Source organism: Macrotis lagotis, chromosome X (genome assembly GCF_037893015.1).
Source record: "Macrotis lagotis isolate mMagLag1 chromosome X, bilby.v1.9.chrom.fasta, whole genome shotgun sequence".
NCBI classification, from domain to species: domain Eukaryota; kingdom Metazoa; phylum Chordata; class Mammalia; order Peramelemorphia; family Peramelidae; genus Macrotis; species Macrotis lagotis.
The window spans coordinates 510,162,233-510,183,675 of record NC_133666.1 but is presented as its reverse complement, the minus strand read 5'-3'; positions in this window follow the sequence as shown (position 1 = coordinate 510,183,675).

Here is a 21,443-nt window from a genome sequence, read left to right as displayed (position 1 = left end):
TCACTCAGTTTATCTTTTCATTCCTCAGTTGGTGTGTGTCCCTTTAATCTTCAGGTTTTTTGTTTGTTTGGTTTTAGATTATAAATTTTTATTTTTCCAATGATATGCAAAGGTAGTTTACAACATTCATCCATTTGTAAGTTTGAGTTCCACAATATTTTTTTACCATTCTCCCTTCCATCTTCTAGTAAAAGTTGTGTGTGTACATGTTTTTTGTTTTTGTTGTCATTACAAGAAGAGCTACTATAAATATTTTTCTGCATATGGAACTTTTTTTCACAATCTTTTAGGTGTAGACCCAGCACTGATATAGACAAGTCAAAAGGCTATGCATTGTTAATAACTTTTTCCTGTGCTAAAAGCAAGGTGAAAGGAGATATGTCAGGTATGAGAATCAGCAAGAAGTTTAGGTTGTCTAAACTGTATAGTATAGCAAGGGAGTAATGCATAATAAAACCAGAAAGGTAAGTTTGAGCAGAATTGTGAAAGGCTTTAAATGATAATAAACACAAAAATTTTATTCAAGAGAAAATAAGAAAGTGACATAGGTTCAAACACCTTTACTTTAGGAAGATCTCTTTGGCATTTATCTGGAGGATAGATTGACCTGAAGCAGGGAAACCAATATGAGGATATTTTTGGTCATTTAGGTGAGCAGTGTTAACCACCTCCATTTTAGGGTAGTGCCTAGATGAGTATAAATAATGATTTGCTAGGTGGCAAATTAGAGAGAGATGGAATTAGAAGTGAATGTGATATAGAAATAGAAGATATGAATAAAAGAAATATTTGTTGATTATTTAAATAATGAAAGAGAATGGCTACTACAGAGATACTTGGCATCAAAGATTATTCTTGGCCCAAGGAGTGAAAAACATAATTATTATGACCCCAAATTATTTGTATTCAATTCCTATTAAATATAATAATCATACCACTAACAAACATGAATACAATTCTATATTACAAATACAAGCAACAAAGAAAACCTGCAGATTACAAATGTTTGGGATAGAGTAGGAGATAACTGTTTTCATGAACTGTGTATTCCTGTAATAAAAAAGAAAAATTCTTGTAATTTTAAATGAAAGAACAATGTCTCGTGTGGCAAAAGTTTTATATGAATGATTTTGGCTGAAATACATTTAAAAGTGGAAAAACCAGTTAATAACTCTTCTAGATTCTCCAATGATGGAATCAACTGCCTGTTTCCCCCCTCTTCTGCTTTTGTGTATCCCTGGTGCTTAGCACAATGTCTGGCACAGAATAGGCATTTTAAAAGATGATTGTTGATTGATTAATAGAGAGGTATTTATGAGTAGAGGCCATATGATTTATGTCTGGAATGTACACTAACTATAACAATCTTAATAGAAAGAAACTGAATATTGTATAATCTCAATTGACCAAGTTTGTCCCCAGAAAATAAATGATAAAAATGAATTTCCTATCTTCCCTGCAGCAGTAATGAACTACATGGGTTTACAAGTCTTTGAATGGTATCAGACTATGATACTGTTTAGTTAATTTTTCTGCATTATTTTACCTCCCTAATTTTCTGTTTTTTGTTTTTGATAGAGGAAATAATTCACTAGATAGGATAAGGGAAGGATCTGTTTGGAAAGCATATAAAAAACTAGATCTAATAATAATAATAACTTAGACTAATGGTATTGGGAGGGAGCTTAAAAGTCATCTAATTCAACTTTTCTCATTGCAGGATCCTCCTGAATAATGTTCTCAAAAAGTGACCTTCTAGCCAATCTTTAAATCCTTCTTAGATGTAAAACACTAAGTCTTGAAATGTAGTCCATTTTTTTATTTGAACCCTTTAAATTGCTAGAGTATTCTTATGTTCAAGAACATTCTTCTGGTCAGATCTACATATCCATAGCTTCTTCCTGATCTCGTGTTTACAACTATGAAGGAATGCATCCAGAATGTACTTTGCCTTTTTGGTTTTGATATACATAGTTTAACTTCTTTGAAAAGTGTAATTTGAACTGTGAATAGAAGTGAATCCTTAAGAGATATAGGCATAGTGTTAGATCTTAAGTGGCATTTAGTCTAACCACATCATGTCATAGATAAATTAAAAATGAGTCAGTTTGTTGATATATTTACACTATCATTGCTTGATGAAATTTCATAGGGAACAAAATTGTGAATAGCCTGAAAGTGAATACTTTAGTACTATAAGGTTTTATGATTTCATACTATCTCTTCAACTAATACAGATGACAGGCACTCCATATCTTTGTTGACAATTTTTCTCAGTTACTGTGGCTGAAAAAAAAATCAGCACCTGATGCCCAACCTTCTGGTGATGAGCAGATGGTTAATATTCGTGAATATCATTCAATTCATTTAACTGAAAGTAAGGGTCAAAATGCTCTGTGTGGAGCTTATAATCAATCCATCCATCTCCTATCATTTATTTTGGTTCTCCAAATAACCCAATTTTTCCTCCTATTCATTATTAATATTCTCTTATTTACCTCTTACATTCAGGCATGTGTCTTTTTTCCATTTTTCCTTTTATACTTTACCTCAAATAATCATGTTCACATTATTAAGTTGTAATCTTTTTTCTTTTTATCATGAAACTTTTTTTTGTAATTACCAATAATGAAAAGAAATAGATAAGGAGTTCCAATCTAAAACTTTCAAGTGCAAAATCTCCTAGACTTTTCTGACATCATGCAATATGCAAATTTGCTTACTGCAATTTAATTTCCATGTAAATATGAGAAAAATTTGTTAATTTTTCATCTAGAACGAGCTTAGAAAACTATGAGCTCTATAGAATCAATAAAAGCTGCTAGAATTACAAAGAACTTTTGCCCAGAAAACATCTCATGATGGTCAAATTTATAAACCATCAGCTAACAATATCAAATTCACATTTTCCAAGACTCTTAAGTTCTATTAAATAGACTTCTAAAACCAACTTACAAACTTTGAAATTAACCAAAATTATCACCCAGACTTATCACCCAGACTTACTTGCTTCATTTCTAAACCTAAATGCAATTTTTATCTCCTTATTACCAAATAAATTTTGCTAACATTCATTTTGATAAAATGAAAATACATCTAAAGGAACATAGATTTCTACTCGTAAAATTTGAGTTTATATTTACTCTTAGGGAAATGAGAAATTTGTTGAGTTATGATCTAGATTCTATTGAAACTAGTTTCTTTCTCTTTTCCCAAATGTTGCTTTTAGAAATGTACCCACATTAGATGGCACTCTTATGGTGTTTACCCACTAGAAACCCATGTCACATATGCAGTTTCATTGTCCATAATCAATTCTTGATTACCATACCCATATACCCACTTATACCCATCTGTGCCTGGCCCTTACCTTCTCTTAAATGAACCCCACTGTCAATGACCTGGGACCCAGATGGAAGGCAGAAAAAAAAGAGCTCCTGGCTTTTCATGAATAATACACAAGGTGGTTAACCCCTGTCTGGACAGTGATAAATTGGCTATATTATAATTTTACAAGCATGGTAACTAGCTATGCAAATTTTGTGAACAGTCTTTGTTTTTAAATAGCATTGTATAGCATTCTACTAAATACTATATGGTTTAAAGATGGAGAATCCAGTCTATTAGTCTTCTTGGAATTTTCAGTTATCTGTACCATTTAGATTTAGATAGGACCTTCTTTTACATTGAATACTATACATAAATGTGTCCCTGTATATATTCTCTCTATCTCCTACTCATAATTAGTTCAATTTCGGGGACAGGAACTATTTTATTTTTGTCCCTGAATTATGTAATCCAACATGTTTCTCTTATTTTCTTCTAAACTAAACTGAATAGCATTTCAGAGTCATGGTCATATTAACATTGCCACATAGAATGATTTAGGACAATGTGGAGAAATTAGCTGTGTCATTTTAAGTCATTGTAAAAAACAAATAACTTTCTGTTAATGTACTTATCGCCAAACCAAAACTTAGTGTTATAAACTTAGTGGCTACTGAGGTAGTTACACCATCTTGATAAGAAAGCTGCATGTTCTTTTGATCTCTGGGACAAATTATCAAGAAGCTCCATTCAATTGGAATAACAAAGCAGGAAGAAACAGCTATAATATAGAAGAGAAAACAAAAGAAAAAAAGCTTCAGGCAACTAGGTGGTACCTAGGTGGTACAGTGGATAGAGCACTGGCCTTGGAATCAGGGCAGGAGTTTGAATTTAGTCTCAGACACCTGACACTTAAGCTTTGTCATCATGGGTAAGTCATTTAATCCTGATTGTCTTGCGTCCAGGGCCATCTCCAGTTGTCCTGGTTCATATTTGGCCATTGGACCCACATGGATCTGAAGGAGAAGCTGAGGCAGGTGATTTATCACAGTACCTCCTCATTCAAATCCAGTTTATGTGCTTGTCATGGCATCATGTCCTTGATTTCATGGTCTTCCAGAATGAAGGACAAACATCATCATCATCATCATCCTCATCCTCATCATCCTCATCAATTCACCTCACTTTTGATGAAAATATCTTACAAATTATAAAATTATATGTACATATGGTGACATCATTCTTTAAAGACAATGTTTTGCTGTTTTAATTTTTTGTATAGTGGCATCCCTTATACCGCTTTCAGGTGAACTGATATATTTCTGGAACTTAATTAAAGAATAGGAGAGCACATAAAAGGAAAGAAGATAGAGAGAGATATGCATAAGGTACTCTCATTATTTAATTTAATTTATTTTTTATTTTATTTTATTTAAGGCAATGGGGTTAACTGATTGCCCAGGGTGACACAGCTAGGCAATTATTGTCTGCTGGCAGATTTGAACTCAGGTTCTCCTGACTCTAGGGCTAGTGCTCTTTCTACTCTGCCACCTAGCTGCCCCTTACTCTGATTACTTTAAAGACTAACAGTGAAGGGAAAATGATGTCTGTAATCTCTCAAAAATAAGGAATCCTATAGGAGAACAAATGATGAAGCAAAAAGAATAATTAAAACTGAAGGTAAGAGGGGCGGCTAGGGGGCGCAGTTTATAGAGCACTGGCATTGGAGTCAGGAGTACCTGAGTTCAAATCCAGCCTCAGACACTTAATAATTACCTAGCCATGTGGGTTTGTGCAAGTCACTTAACCCCACTGCCTTGAAAAATCTAAAAAAAAAAAAAAACTAAAGGTAAGAAAGGGAGAAATCATGTTTCAGTGGGAAAGGTATACCACTAATGTATAGTCCAGTGGGAAAAGAGAGATACTCTATACTGATAGATTAGAACCTTATTATATTCATAATACGCAGGAATTTACTTAGAGAATCCAATTATCTTGTCCTCAGAGCTCCAGCAAATAGCCAGAAGAGTAGATTTAAGGAAGAGGTTTCATGTAAAATGGAGCAAAATAACATAGGGAAAGTAAAGAGTAATAATAGATTGTACAGTTAGCAGCTTGACAAATCCTAGCATGGGGAATTTTCTCTTATCACCTGTAGGACTGAAACACAACAAAATCCAATAGCCAAAAGGAAGCCACAGTCAAATACCTTACAAACCAGCTTTCTTTTTAGCTGATACTTCTAAGGAGAGGGAAGAATTGAACAAAAGGCAACACATAAAGGCTTAGAACTGTAGATGACCTATTTAGAAAAAAAAAAGAAATGTAATCCTAACTTGTAGGGGAGTGGAGAGGATGGAGCTTTAATGAAATTTCCATCAATTCCTGATGCCAAAGTCAGAATGTTGTTGTCATCATCATCATTTAGTCATGTCCTATTCTTTGTGACCCTATGTCACACCCTTCTTGTCTTCCACTGTCTTGTGAAGTTGTCCAAGCTTATGTTTTTCCATGTCTTCCATGACACTGTCAATCCATCTTGTCCTCTGTTGTCCCCTTCTCCTTTTCCCTTCCATCTTTCTCAGCATCAGGGTCTTTTCCATTGAGTCTTGTCTTCTAATTATGTGACCAAAATATTTAATCTTCAGCATCAGTATTTGACTTTACAATAAATAATTTGAATTAATATCTTTAAGTTTTGACTGATTTGATCTCCTTGCTATCCAAGGTCTCTCAAAAGTCTTCTGTAATAACAAATTAAAAGCATTAATTTGGCAGTGCTCAGTTTTCGTAACAGTCTATTGCTACTAGAGAAACCATAACTTTCACTATGTAGAACTTTGTCAGCAAAGTATATATCTGCCTTCAAATATGCTGTCCAGATTTACCATATTTTTATTTCCAATGAGCAAGCATCTTTTAATTTCATAATGCAGTCACTATCTGCAGTTATCTTTAAGCTCTGTATTTGCCAGGAAGTGATGGAACTCAATGCCTCTCTTCAATGCCCCCCCGCCCCCCAATCTCCCTCTCTATGTTAAATTTCAAGACAGTTTCTTCCTCTTCTCTCTCAACCCACATCAAGAGGCTTCTTCATTTTTCTTAGCTTTCCACCATCAGAATGGTATTGACTGCATTTCAAAGTTTGTTTATAATTCTCCTGGCAACCTAATTCCAGCTTTGAATTCATTCATCCTGGTAGTTTAAATGATGTACTCTGTATTAACTAATAAGGTAACAACATACAACCTTGTTGGACACTTTTCCCAATCTTAAACTGGTCAATTATATTATGTTTAGTTTTAAATGTTGTATCTTGACCTCTATATGGAGTCCTCATGAACCAAGTAAAATAATCTCTTAGTTCCATCTCTTTGAGATCTTGCCATATTTTGTGATCCACACTTTAGTGTAATCAGTGAAGTAGAAATAGATCGCATTTTTAAACTCCTGCTTTCTCCTTAATCCAACAAATGTTGACAATTGGGTCTTTAGTTTTTTTGCTCTTTGAAAACCAGCCTGGTCTTCTGAAAATTTTTAGTTCACATAGTTCTGAAGACTAACTTGCAGAATCTAACATCTTATTGCTATGTAAAAGGAGTGCAATTGTTTGGTAGTTTGAACATGTTTTGCCGTTGCCCTTGTTTAGGATTAGTCCAATTCATTGGCCACTGTTGAGTTTTCTGAATTGCCAGGTGTATTGATTGCAGCACTATAATGGCCTCACCCTTTAAATACCTTTAAATACCTCAGTTGTAATTCCATCATCTCTGATAGTTTTATTTTTAGAATTGCTTTCTAAGGCCCCCATGACTTCTTTCTCTGAAATGTTTGATTTTATGTCAGTAATCACACCATTGTGATTATTGGTGATGTTAAGATTTTCATGTATATTTCTTCTGTATATTCTTAGATCTCTTTCTTACTCTGTACCATTTTTGTATTTTATCATAACCATTTTTGCATGAATTACTCCCTTGATAACTCTTAATTTTGTAGAAGAGATTTCTTGTCTTTCCCATTTTCTTGTTTTCTTCTATTTCTTTACATTGCTCATTAAAAAAAGAAACTTCTTTCTCATTGTTCTTCTCTGGAAGTCTCCATTCAGTTGAATATATCTCCTTTTCTCTTTCCATCATCTAGCAATTTTCCTTTCTTGTTCTTTTTTCTTTGGAAGCTGAGAACTAAGTAGCCACTCCTTTAAAAAGAGAATTGTCAGATGAAAAAGGATATTCAAAAGCTATCTGAAGAAAATAATTTCTTCAAAAGAATAAGTCATACAAAATTTCAAAAATAGAAGAAAAGAAGAAATGTAAAATACCTCATTGGAAAGACAGCAAGACAGCTAATCTGGAAAAATAGACCTAGGAGAGACAATTTAAGAATTATTGGACTCTCTGAAAGTCATGATCAAAAAAGGAGAATGGACAACATCTTTCAAGAAATCATAAAGGCAGATATCCTAGAACCAGAGAATAAAATAATCACTAAAGAATCTACCAGATCACCTGTGAATCTCTTGCCTTTTCTTAACAATACTGTGACCCAAGAGAACTGTGAAGGACTTATGATAAATAATCCTACCCATCACAAAGACAGAGCTGATGATGTCTGAATAGAGACTGAAGCATGCTTCCTCCCACCCCCAAACACACACACACACACACACACACACACACACACACACACACACACACACACACACACACACACACAGACACTTTATTTTTCTTGAAATTTCTCTTTTTTTGGCGGGGGGAGTGGTTATATTTACTTTTACAATGTGACTGTTGGAGAAATGTTATTAATCATTACAAATTTTTAATCCACACCAAGTGACTTACTTTCTCAATGAGGTGCAGTCAGGTTGGAGGAAGGGAAAGACTTTTCAACTCAAATTTTTGTAAATAAATGTTGAAATTTGTGTTTGTATGTAACTGGAGGAAAATGATAATAATAAAAGATTAAGGAAAAAAGAAAAAACTCCACCAATCATCTCCTGAAAAAATTCCAAAATGAAGAGATCAAGGAATATTTTAGCACAATTCCAGAATTATCAGGTCAAGGTGAAAATACTGCAAGCACCCAGAAAGAAACAATTCAAATACCAATTTGCCACACTCAGGAGAGAGGGTGTGTGTGTTGGGGTGTGTGTGTGTGTGTGTGTGTGTGTGTGTGTGTGTGTGTGTGTGTGTGTGTGTGTGTGTTTGTGTGTGTGTGTGTATGTATTTTGCAGCTTCAACATTAAAAGAGGCTAGGACCTAGAATGTGATATTCCAGAGGGCAAAGGAGCTTACATTACAATCAAGAATCAACTACTTTGCAAAATTGAGCATATTCTTTTGGAAAAAAAGATTCAGTGAAATAGGAGACTTTCAAACTTTCTTGATCAAAAGATTCAATCTTCAAATAAAAGACTCACCAGATACAAAAATGGTAAACAGCAAAGAACAATCATATTATTCAATAAGATTAAATTATTTTCATTCCCATACAGGAAGATGATACTTGTAACTCTTGAGAACTGTAACTCTTTTAGAAGGAGTATACTTAGACAGAAGGTGTGGGCATGAGTTGATTTTGATGTGAAGATATAAAAAACTAAATAAGGTATGAAAAAAAGGATTAGGAAAAGAGGAAAGACAGAGGCAGAATAGAATAAATTAGATCACATGATGGGGCACAAAGGACCTATTCCAGTAGAGAGAAAGAAGTTCTTGTACAGCAAAGTTTTTTGAATTATATTCTCATAGGATTTGGGTCAAAGAGGGAATACACTTAGTGGGATTTAGAAATTTATCTTTACCAAACCTAATATCTTTAATGGTCATTGAGAAAATTTGAGAGCCTAAGTGTAGAATTATTCATTTTTTAATTATCTTAATAAGGGAAAGAAATGAAAGGAATAGAAGTATGCTGGGGAGGAAAGGTGAAACGGAGCTCACTATCTTACATTTTGGGCTATATGAGATAAAGAGTTTTAAAAGATGGAAAAGGGGTGGGGGTAACAAGTGTTCTCCCTTTATCTGAATACAATAATATACATTCAATGGCTATAAAATCTGAAGACATTAAACCAAGTAAGGATATAGGAGAGGTCAGTGAAAGAGAAATGAGGTGTTTAAGAGAAAGGGAAGCAAAAAAGGTAATAAGAGCAGTCTTAAGTAAATCAGACTAACATGAGAAGGGAGAATGGAAAAAGGGGAATAAAAAGAAGGTGGTAATGAATGAATGAAATCCTACTTAATTGGAGTAAAGGAAAGAGAAGATAGACAATAGAGCTCAAATACAATTCTACATTTATTGATCCAGGTGTTAGATACATTATCACCAAATTTTTGAATGGAAGTCAGTGACCTGTGAGAAGGAAAAAGTTTATGAGGATAGAATGAAGTACACAATTAATTGTCATTACTCTGAATATGAGTGGGATATGGTCATCTAAAAATTGAAAAAATATAAAAATAGATTAGAAGGGATAATATAATAAAATGTTATTTATAACAAGGATTAATAACAACTATTAACAACTATTAATAACTAATAACAAGGATTCACAAAATCAAAATGAGGGACTGGAACAGAATGAGTTATGTTTCAGGTATGATAGGAAAAAAACGTCAAATTTCTGCAAAGTGACAAAAAAGAGACAAACTGATATTTTGCTTAAATAATTACCGTGTATTCACCAAATAGCAAAAAAATCAAAATTCTTGAAGGAAAAGTAAATTTAATTGAAAGGAGAAACATATGGTAGTTAAGAAGCCTTAGTATATCATTTTAACCTAGACAAATTTGGCTGAAAGATAAAATGAAGCATATTACAAACTAGAAGAAATTTTTTAAAAATTTAAGGTTATTTGGATTTAATAAATATTAAATGGGAGTTTATACATTTCTCTGCAATGTGTGACAGCTTTATAAAAATTAACCATGTATGATGTCAGAAAAATCTCATTAAGACACAGAAAAACAAATTCCAAAAACATCTTTTCCTAATCATAATAAAGCAAAAATTATATTTCAGAATTTAAAATTGACTGGAAACTAAATTAATTAATCCAAATAAAATTAATGCATCAAAGTATAAATCATGGCAATAATAAAAAAATTCATCCATGCAAATGGTATCAATGAGATAACATATCAAAACTTTTTAATTGATTTTTTTACAAATACATGTTATGAAAATTTAAACATTAATCCATATGCATATGTATATTTTTAAGTTAAAAAATTTCCTTCTATCCTCCCTTCCCATCCCCCTTCCCTCAGTGATGAACAGTCATGTTAACATTGTACATATATATTTTTGTGATATATATGTTTACTAATTAGTCATTTTTGGTAGGAGAAAGTAGAATTAAGGGAAAGAGATGTCTTAGAGATATTTTTTATAAAGTGTTTATCAGATTTTGAAGTCTTTTTAAAAAATGGGGGGCTTTGTTTTGTTTTGTTTTCCTTTTCTTCCTCTGTATGGGGGGGGGGGAGGATTGTTTACAGCTGATCTAATACATTTGTCCTAGCTCTGAACTGTTGAGAGGAGCTGCTTCCATCAAGACTGATCATTTCACAGTGTTGTTGATAATGTGTAAATTGTTCTCTTGGTTCTACTAACTTTGCTCAGCATCAGGCCCTGTAACCCCTTCCATGCTTCTCTAGAGTCTGACCAGTTATAGTTTCTTATTGAACCATAATATTCCATATTATTCATGTACAATGACTTGTTTAACCATTCTCCAACTGATGGGCATCCCCTCAATTTCTAATTCTTTGCCACTACAATAAGAGCTGTTATGAATATTTTGGAACATGTGGTACTTTTTCCATTTTTATTATTTCTTCTCCATATAGGCCTAGAATTGGAATTGCTGGGTCAAAGGGAATGAACAATGTTATTACTGTTTGGGCATAGTTCTACATTGCTCTCCAGAATGGTTGGATCAGTTCACAATTCCACCAGTAATGCATTAATGTCCCAATCCTCCCACAATTTCTCCAGCATTGATCATATTCCCTTTTTCACATCTTAGCCAATCTGATAGGTATGAGGTGATACTTCAGAGTTGTTTTGATTTGCATTTCTCTGTTCAATAATTATTTGGAGCATTTTTTCATATGATTGTATATAGCTTTAATTTCTTGATTTGAAAACTGTGTATTCATATCCTTTGACCATTATCTTGGGTAATGACTTGTAATCTTATAAATTTGATACAGTTCTATATATTTTAGAAATAAGATCTTTATCAAAACTCTTAGTTGTAAAGATTGTTTTCCACCTTTTTGCTTACCTTCTGATTTTGACAGCATTGATTTAATTAGTGCAAAAACTTTTAAATTTAATATACCATATTTCCCTATGCACGCTTTTTCAAAATATTTGGTGTCTAAAAACTGGGAGTGTCTTATATAGTGTTTGTAGATTTTTTTCACTTAAATTTTTTCAATTAAATTTACCACTTTTTTACCCTTGTTGTCTATTGTCTATTGTCTATTCATTGTTTTGCATTTGTTGCCAGTATAATAGCTTAACCTTTTGCCATGTTCTACCCGGAAATGGCTCAAAAAAGATTTTCATACAGTGTTGAATTCACGTTCAAAGTGATTCAGTTTGCAAAAGTGAATGGAAATTGTGCTGCTGAACCTAAGTTTTGTCCTCTTCCAACTGAGAAAACAATCTGAGACTGGCTATGGGAAGAATAAACCCTACTGAAAATGTAACAGCAGAAGAAGGCTGTGAGAGGCAAGTCAGCAAAATGGCCTGATGTAGAGAGGGAATTGAAGATATGAATTGAAAAGCAAAGGAAAATTGGAATTCCTATATCCACAAAGATGGTTCAGCAGGAGCTGAGAAGAATTGCTGATGAAAAAGAAGTGACTGATTTCAAAGGAGGACCAATTGGTGCTTCAGGATCACAAAATGAAATGGAGTAAACATGTGCCCATACACAAGACTTGCCTAAAAGATGTCTGAAAGCTATGAGCAGAAGATCTTTCAATTTCATGATTTCAATAACTTTATGTATACATTTTTTCCCCAAATTTTGGACCCCCAAAATTAAGGTGTGTCTTACATTGGGAAATATGGTAGTAAAAAAATCATTCATTTTGGGGCAGCTGGGTGGTGCAGTGGATAGAGCATTGGCCCTGGAGTCAGGAGGACCTGAGTTCAAATCTGCTCTCAGACACACAATAATTACCTAGCTGTGTGACTTTGAGCAAGTCACTTAACCCCACTGCCTTGCAAAAACCTAAAAAAAAATCAATCATTTTGTAGTTTATAATGTACTCTTATTTCTTGTTTGGTCATAAATTTGTCCTCTTTTCATACATTTGATAGAGTATTTCTTGTTCTACCAATTTTTCTATGGTGTTGTACATTATATCTAAACCCCATACCCATTTTGACCTTATTTTGGTATAGGGTGTGAGATGTGGGGTCTATGCCTAGTTTTTGCCATATTCTTTTTCACTTTTCCCAACAATTTTTGTCAAATAGTGAGTTCTTATCGCAGAAGCTAATGTCTTTAAGTGTGTCAAATAGTAGATTGCTATAGTCATTTACTATTATTTCTTTTGAACCTATCCTAATCCACTGATTCAGTACTCTGTTTCTTAACCAGTATCAGACAGTTTTGATAACTACCACTTTATAGTATATATTTTTAGATCTAGCAGAGCTTGGTTACCTTCCTTTACACATTTGTTTTCATCAGTTCCCTTGCTATTCTTTTTTTTTTTTTTAAGGTTTTTGCACTGCAGTGGGGTTAAGTGGCTTGCCCAAGGCCACACAATTAGGTGTCTGAGGCCATATTTGAACTCAGGTACTCCTGACTCCAGGGCCGGTGCTCTATCCACTGCACCACCTAGCCACCCCATTCCCTTGCTATTCTTGACCTTTTATTGTTCCAGATGAATTTTGTTACTGTTTTTTCTATTTAGTTAAAATCTTTTTGTAGTTTGATTGGTATGGCACTGAACAAGTAATTTAATTTGCATAGCATTTTCATTTTTATTATATTAGCTATATCTAACCAGCACCAATTGATTTTTTCCCCAATTTTTAGTTCTGACTTTATTTGGGTGAAAAGTGCTTTGCAATTGTCATACAGTTTCTGGGTTTGTCTTTGGAGGTAGATTCCCAGGTATTTAATGTTGTTTATACTTACTTTAAGTGGAATTTCTCTTTCTGTCTTTTACTCTTGGGCTTTGTTGTTCATATATGGAAATGTTGATGATTTATGTGGGTTTATTTTATATCTTGTTACTTTGCTGAATTTGTTAATTGTTTTTAAAGATGATTTTCTTGGGTTCTCCAAGTATACCATCATATCATCTGCAAAGAGTTAAAACTTTGTTCCTCATTGCCAATTCTGATTCTTTCATTTCTAATATTGTATTGAATAGTAATGGTGCTAATGAACATGCCAAAACTTGTGGGATAACAGTTTGTACAGTCCTTAGAAAAACCTTTATATTTATAAACTTTTTCATCGCACAAGAGAGAAAGTACAAAATATTAATGTAGCCAACTTAAAAAAAAAAGAAAAAAATAGGAGCGAAAACACCAGCCCTTGAGTCAGGAGTATCTGAGTTCAAATATGGCCACAGACACTTAATAATCACCTACCTGTGTGACCTTGGGCAAGATTTAACCCCATTCCCTTGCAAAAAAAAAACCCTAAAAAAAAGAAAAAAAGAACAAACAAGACAGTAGATATTCTAAATGATAATAGACATTTTCTAGATTTAATAAATTGAATTGTTTTCAATAAGATGGCTGATTTTTAGGGAAAGAATTAAAATAACCCATCTGATTAAAAATGGGGAAAATTAAAATGTTTGAATGAAAATTAAATAATATTCCTAAGAACACTTAAAGGAAAATATTTTGGGTTGTTATAAGCCAATAAAAATGAATACTTAGGGAAAAATACAGAATCAAGGAAAACAAATTGAGGAAGTAAATAAATGAATTCCAAAAGAAAAAAGTATTAGATAAATAAAAATACATAAATGCAATATTGCCTGTTACAAAAATAGGAAAGAGGAGATTATTCTAGTCTCTTTTTAGGCCACAAATTTTATTTTGATACCCAGATGAAACAATTTTTAAGTGGGGGGGAACCCTTTTAGCCAGTTTACCTAATGAACATTAATTAGAAGAGCAGAAATAAAATATTAGCAAATTGACTTTGACCAGACTGTGTTTATACCAAGTATGCAAATCTCTTTCAATATAAAGAAAACTATATGTATTAGTTATAATTGATAACAATGACTATATCAATATATGTTTTAAAAAAAGGACTTTTTAATATAATTAATTTCTGTCCAAACATTAGAATGCATAGTTTATGTTTCCTTAAAATATCTTTTGCAACAAGACAAGAGAATTTGAATAAGCATAAGTAAAGATTAAGAAAAAAATGCAAGGCAAATGGGGTTAAGTGGCTTGCCCAAGGCCACACAGCTAGGTAATTATTAAGTGTCTGAGACCGGATTTGAACCCAGGTACTCCTGTGCTTTATCCACTCTGCCACCTAGCCACCCTGAAAATGATTAATTTTTGCATAAATGATTGTCTTGAGAACTCTAAAGATTTAAGTTAAACAAAACAATTTGGTGAATTTTAATATAAATTTTAACTTAAATTCTAACTTATTTGCAAACCTAATTAAATGAATGAAAATAATTGCTAAGTAAAATTCAATAAATTTTAAAATAAAAATAAACCCACATGGGGTGGCTAGGTGGCGCAGTGGGTAGAGCACTGGCCCCGGAGTCATGAGGATCTGAGTTCAAATGTGGCCTCAGACACTTAATAGTTACCTAGCTGTGTGGTCTTGGGCAAGCCACTTAACTCCATTTGCCTTGAAAAAAAAAACCTAAAGAATAAAAAAATAAACCCACATAGAACATGTACATTTCTGTATATTGCCAAAAAATCTAGCAGGCATCAACTCTGTAGTCTGGAGGACCTGAGTTCAACTCCAACCTCAACCACTTGATACTTACCTAGCAGTGTGACCTTGGCCAAATCATTTAACCCCATTGCCTTACTTAAAAAATCTAGCAGGATAAGATAACAAAGAATTCTATAAAATTATGTTATTTATACAATGTTTGGGAGACAATCTACCAAGACACATTTAAGAACTATGAATACATTCTCATAATGCTCTTTACAGAAATCAACAGAAACCTTAGTAATTGATGAAATATTAATTGCTTGTGGATAAGTCTGGTAATATTATAAGCATGACAGTAAAATTTAATATATTTAATCAAGTCCTTTGCAATTATATTGCTCCAAGATTATTTTAAAGACTTAGAAAAAAATAATAATGAAATTTTCTTGGAGGAAGAAAAGATCAAAGAGGGAAACAAATTTTCAAATTTCAAAAAAGACCAACAATACCAAATGTCAAATATATCATAAAATAGTAATTACAAAAATTATTTGACATTGCTTGAGAAATACAGTTTTGACCAAAGGAATATATTATGAATAAAACATAATGGAAACAGTAATATAGAATTCAGGGGATGGCTAAGTGGCACAGTGCTTAGAGCACTGGCCCTGGAGTCAGGAGAACCTGAGTTCAAATCTGACCTCACACACTTACAAATTGCCTAGCTGTGTGACGTTGGGGAAGTCACTCTTAACCCCATTGCTTTGAATAAATAAAATTTTAAAAAACATATATTAGAATTTGGTAAAATCAAAGACCCCAGTTTTGTGAGTAAAAACTTATTATTTGAGTAAAAAAAAAAAAACCAAACTCCTGGTACAACTGGAAAGCAGTTGGCCATAAACAGTATAACAAAGTCAACTTTAAATGAGGTATATAATATGTAGACAGTCTCAGCGCAGTGTAAAGAAAGCTGCCATTTAATGGATTAAAATGTTATCTTAGCAAATTGGAGGATTGGGGAAGAAAATAACTTTTAGGTTAATATATAGGAGAAGAGTTCATGATTAGGTTAGGGTTACAGATGATCACCAAAGATCAAATGAAAATTTTTCATTTGATAAAACTCAATAATTCTTTTGTTCTGTTTTTTTTCTATAAAAAAACAACAAAATTAAAAATGAGAGAAAAAAGGTAACTGGTAAAAGAAATTGAAAGGTTTTCAACAAGTGTCTTTTATAAAGTCCCTTTCAAGATATAAAGAACTGTTTTCAATTTATTAAAAAAAAGAACCATTCTTCAACAGTCAATTCTCTGTGTAAGAATATAATAATGTTAGACCTTCATTTTTGAAGAAGACCCTGACATCATGGAGGTGATGCCATGACAAACATATGAATGCAGAGCCTTCTAGATCCAGTGGCCAGATATGAATCAAGCTGACTGGAGATGACCCTGGGTGCAAGGCAGTCAGCGTTAAATGACTTGCCCAAGGTCACACAACAAGTATTCATCAAGTGTCTGAGACAGGATTTGAATTCTTGTCCTCTAGTCTCCAAGACCAGTGCTCTCAATAGGCATATGTAAAAAAATTCTCCAAATTATTTAAAATTAGGGAAATTCAAATTAAAGTAACTTTCAGGTTTTATCTCACATCCACCATGTTTTCAAGGTAGTAAGCATTTAATAGACACTGTGTTATTTAGTGCCGCTATAATGAAAGGCAACAAAGATATCAGCTCTAAAGAGACTCACATGGGCCAGACAATATCCAAACTACTTAGTATATATGAGATATCTAGATGATTAACTGGAGATAGTCTTAGAGATATTACTAGTATCAAATATTAAGTGTAAAGCAATGACTTCTTCGCGGAGAATGGGAAATAAGCCAGTAAAGTGAGGAGACAGAGGTGAGGGGGGAGAGCCTTCCAGGCTTCAGAACATTATTCAAAAGTTGGGCTTCAGAAAATCAACAAGTGAAAAATGCATGGAATCAGGAGATGGAGTGGCTGTTCATTTCACAACAAGGAGGGCAGTGTCACTGGATCCCTGAGAATATGGAAGGGAGGAAGGTAAATGCTGATTAAAACGATAGGAAGAAAATGTGGGGCCAGGAGACCCAGCAGTAGACTGGAGTACTAATGGACCAAGATGGTGGCAGTGTCAGAGGGGAGAAGGTGGCATATGTGGAAGATGTTCTGAAGGTAGAAATGACAGGACTTGGCTATGGGGGGAGGGTGAAGGTAAGGGGGAAGAAAGTATGAGGAGTTATGGATGGCAACTAGCTTGCAATACTGGGTGACTTAGGTAATAATGATGCTCCAGTCATAGGAAAGTTCAGAAGAGGGAAGGACTTTCTTTTTTCTTTAATTATTCATTGTTTCGGCTTTCTTTTTCCTTCACTTACAAGGGGAGGGCAAGAAAGTAAGCTGGAAAGAAGATAAATGTGTATTAATTGAAAAGAAAATTAAATAAAAGCAAAAATATTATTTAGAAAAAAGCATTTATAATGATATTGAGAGGATTTAGTACCATGTTTCATAATACTTTTTTCTTTTGATCATCATATTCTTTCATGAGAGTCATTCTCATATGAAACAACTAAACATCAAAAATTCAATCACTTCACTCTTAATGGCAAATCATTGGAATTTATAGTTCTGAGAATATTACTGTTACTTTTTTATGGTTATTAATATTATTAAAGTACTTTCTGTCTTCAGGTTTTGAGAATGAAGCTGTTTCTATTATAAAAGCAAATGCCTCTAAAACCTATGTAGGGAAATATATAAAGCAAATATACGTATGATGTTAATGATGCTGAGATTTATGTGGATACTTGTCTTGATAACTGAAGTCCCTAATGCACCCATCAGATTTTTTTTGCTTGCCTAAAAAATGTACATTCTTCTCGTGACATACTTTTACTAAATGAACTATGTATTTTCATTTGAAACGTATGTATTTTCATTTGAAACATATGTATTTTAATTTCAAATGTACTTTATAAACCAGTTAAATTTTTTTATTCTTACTTAAAGGGAAATACATGAATGATAAGTGTGTTTTTTTAAACTGTTCTTTTAAAACTGAATATTGAATCTGAGTTCCATTGAAGGTAAACATATTTGTCAAGTATTCTCACTTTAATTTTGAAGATTCTTTGTCTCCTCCCCAAAACAAATGATTAAATAATATTTTTTTCTTAATTTATTAGCAAACCAAGTCAGACACCGTTGATTAGCTCTCAGCTGTAGCACCAATTTGAACTTTGACAAACTGAAACAACAGGATTTCTCCATTCCTGTAAAAGAATAGGTTTAAAAAAAATTAATACCAGTTCTCAAGCAGCAGCCTTGCTAAATAAATGTGTAACTGTTAATGAATAGCTATTTCAAATATTTACAGGAGGCTTATGAAAAGAAGATTGGCATCTTGGGCAGCTGTTTCAAGGAAAACCTTTTAAAAATAAACAAAGAGTAAATGATGCTCAAGCACTATCATATCTCTGAAATATCATACTCAGAGAAAGCTATTTCAGAGGAAAGTTTTGAGCCCTTTCAGAGTATAGCCATTTTGTTTCAGGTCCTAGTTTAAAATGTTTTCTTCCTTTCCCACCTAACTTTTCTGGCAAGGTAAGATTTTACAGAAATGTTGTTTTATTGATTGAAGGACAGGGAGTTTTTGAATAGAATTACTTATTAGATTGAATTATTTGAGAATGATAAACTCTTCTAGACAATAATTTTAAATGAAATCTACTAATTTCATAATTACTTCTATATAGATGCAGCACAGCCCTGTCTCAGGTCCAATTCCCATTTGGACTGGTCCAGCTCTGCCTTTATTCAGAACTCATAATTTTGTCCCATACCCTTAAGATAGGTAGATTTTAATTGTCATTTTTAATGACTAAGGATAATTTTGCATTCTGCCTTAGTTTGAAAGTAGTTGTTACAATATTTTTAAATAGAGAACTTTAATATACTGACTTTAAAATTTAACTGATTTGAAATTTAAATTTTAAATGATGCAAAATTTAAATGTCCTGTATACAGCTCAAATTAAACACGCTCAAAACTGAACTTATTATCTTTTCCACCAAGTCCTCCTCTCTTTTTATCTTTTTTATTAGTCAAGGATACCACCATCCTTATTACCTTAGTGTTATCTTTGTTCCCCCCTCCCCCCATTTTGAAGCTATTAACCAGTCTTGTCCTTTTATGACCACTCAACTAACAGTTGCCACCTTGGGGCACACTCTTGTTCCTTCAAGCCTAGATGATTTCAGGAGCCTTCTGGTTAATCTCCCTCTCCTAAGCATCTCTCCATTTCAGTCGTTTTCTGCTTATCTGCCAAAGTGATCTTCTGAAGAATAGATCTGACCATGGCATTCCTTTGCTAAAACAAGCAAACAAACAAAACCCAAACAACAACAAAAAAAGCAACCCCCCCCCCCCCCCAAATAATTGGTGGTTCTCTGTAAACTCAAGGAACAAATATGAAATCCTTTTTTTTTTTTTTTGGCTCTTAAAATATTTTATTATCTGACTCCTTTCTACCTTTCTAGTTTTCTGATTCAGTCCCTGTTCCCTTTGACTGAAATGCTCTTCCTTTTTGCCTCTGCTTCCTTATTTTCTTGAGTCTGTTTAAGACTTAGTTCAAAATCCACTCCCTACCCCCCTTACAAGTGCTAACTACTACTTTAGTTCTTTCCTAAATTACTGAATATGTACAAAATTGTTTTCATGGCATCCTCATTGGAATTCATGGTCCTCAGGGATAGGGGTTTGTGTTTTTTACTTTTTTTGTATCCCTAGTGCTTCCACAGTGCCTACTACTCAACAAAAGTTGACTTGTTGACTATGTAAACATATGTATAAACATATGCTTGTTGACTTATGTTGACTTGTAAATTTAGTATGGGACTCATAGGATGTATTTTGTTCAAATTACAATTTCAATGAAACTTACAAATTGTTCTCTTTCCCCCCACTCTTTTCCTAGGGATGTAAAATTGCCTCTTGTCTAATGCTAGGGGAACTGGACCATCTTTTTTGTTCATCTCCTAAGACAAGAAATAGTTCCATACAAAATTAACTTCTGTCACACATTGATTTTGTGATTCTATGCAACGTACTTGTCCTTTCAGTGTTCTAGGTAGCTCTGTGAAATTATCAGTTATAGATAAGAAGCTGATTTAAAATGTTACTCAATCTTTAATTTTTGGCTCTATGAGCAGAGAATTCTTGTCAAATCCAATTCAAAATAATTTTGTCGACTCTTTTCCAGGCCTGTATAGGTACATTTGTTTCAGGGCTATATTGTTGGATTGGCTGTGTAGGGTCAGCTTGGCATAATGTCCACAGTTCTGGAACTGAAGTCTAGGAAGACCTAGATTCAAGTCCATTAGCCAACCTAATATCTTCTTCATCCTGGGTATGTCATTTAACCATTAATCATTTTGAATCTCTTTTTCCTTATCTGTAAAATGGAGTTATTATTCCCTTCAGGACCTTCCTCAATGTATTATCGTGAAGCCCAAATGAGACACTGTATGTAAAACTCTTTGAAGACTTTCAAGAGTCATATATTAAAAACTCAAATGGATATGTTTTCTCTGTAATAAGTCTTTTTCCTCCAATAATGAGATGTAATCCTGAGTGATCACTATATTTTGCAAAAGTAAGTTCACGATAGAATCTAAATAGAAATGCCATTTCTTTGCAAAGAAGATAAGTATAATTAGAATGGATTTGAGCTTATTGTTTGAGTTCTACTTTGACACTGAACATGACTCTTCTCTCAAAGAAATTTATACTTCTCATGGGATTGTATTCTTATTTTGTAGCTAAAAACATCTTAAATGATTTATATATATAAATTCAGAGAAGAGTTGGGTGAAGATCTCTTGACAATAGTGTTTGCTACCTTCTCTCTCCTTTCAACCTTCTCCTTAAAACTCAACTAGTTGAAAAACTCTTTAGTAGGATTAAAGAAGAAACATCATATGCAACTGAAAACTCAATATCTTAGTAAATGGAAAGCAAGTTAAGAACAAAGGATTTATCAAATTAAGTTTGTTGAGTCTACAAGTCATGCTTGGCATAAAGCATGAGACTTGTTTTCACAATTATAGCTGTGGGTGGCCAGATGGGAAGTAATCAATTGTGACTCTAAATTCCATATCCTTCA